The following is a 1,179-nucleotide window of genomic DNA, read 5'->3' as shown; positions in this document are numbered from 1 at the left end:
TTGAACAGACCTCAGCACGGGCGTTTCCTGTTTTAGTTTCTGTCTGTTTCTATAGGCTGGGAGCAACAAAATTGAGTCGTGGTCAGATTTGCCGAAAGGAGGGAGGGGGAGGGCTTTGTATGCATCGCGGAAGTAAGAGTAACAATGATCCAGCATTTTGCCAGCCCGGGTCGCTCATTCGATATGCTGATAAAATGTCTATGTAACCAGCCTATGTGGTTTCCAGGTTACATAGAGTCCAATGAAGTTCTTTCAGGGCCGTCGAGGTTTCGACCCAGGGACAATGGTGCTTGGTGTGGGCTTGGGCCCCGGTGGCCCTGCAGAGAGGGCAGACATACAGCTGCAGGTACGGGCACATCACGTCCCCATCCTGGTCCTTGAGGCTGTGGGACACAAACACAGACTCAGACTCACCATTGTGTTTGCAGAAGCTGCAGAACTTGCCCTCAGGTGATCTGAGAGGGTCTTGAAGCTGCTGTTGGGGGCTCTGGACCCTTGGTGCTGCATGGACATAAAGGAGCACCTTTACGCAAGGGTACGATTTCAGACTCCCGTGGTTCCATTTCGTGCCGTAGGGGTGGTGTCGCCACAGGTGTTATCTGTGACAGCAAGGCTCACGGCGGAAACTCTTCAAATTCCACCATGGCGGAGCATATCCCAGAGTCATGACAGTCAATGGTTGTCGGTTCTGAGGTGAACTTGACTAACTGCATCTCCTGCACTAGGTCCACTAATTTAATGTAGTCCCGCCACGGTTGGAAACTCTTGTTTTTGGACTCCATGTAAGACGGTAGGTGTTGGAGTTGACAAATCATTGCGTTCATCTAAACTGGTCTAAACTGAGAACTGAACTATATAAATATATGAATGAGCAATGTCAAAGCGGCATAGACTAAGATACAGTAGTATAGAATAGAATACAGTAAATACATATGAGATGAGTAATGCAAAATATATGTAAACATTATTAAAGTGACTAGTGTTCCATTTATTAAAGTGGCCAGTGATTTCAAGTCTATGTATATACAGTGGGGCAAAAAAGTATTTAGTCAGCCACCAATTGTGCAAATTCTCCCACTTAAAAAGATGAGAGAGGCCTGTAATTTTCATCACAGGTACACTTCAACTATGACAGACAAAATGAGAAAAAAAATCCAGAAAATCACATTGTAGGATTTT

The 1,179-nt window shown here is 45.6% G+C and overlaps 1 pseudogene; it reads right to left on the bottom strand.

Moving 5' to 3' along the window:
* Positions 1–211: 211 nt before the first annotated feature.
* On the bottom strand, positions 212–782 carry LOC110506122 (annotated as a pseudogene).
* Between the last annotated feature and the right edge of the window lie 397 nt (positions 783–1,179).

This window comes from Oncorhynchus mykiss, chromosome 26 (assembly GCF_013265735.2).
Source record: "Oncorhynchus mykiss isolate Arlee chromosome 26, USDA_OmykA_1.1, whole genome shotgun sequence".
NCBI lineage: Eukaryota > Metazoa > Chordata > Actinopteri > Salmoniformes > Salmonidae > Oncorhynchus > Oncorhynchus mykiss.
Note: the sequence above shows the minus strand (reverse complement) of the source record. Positions and strands in the feature narration are given on the sequence as shown.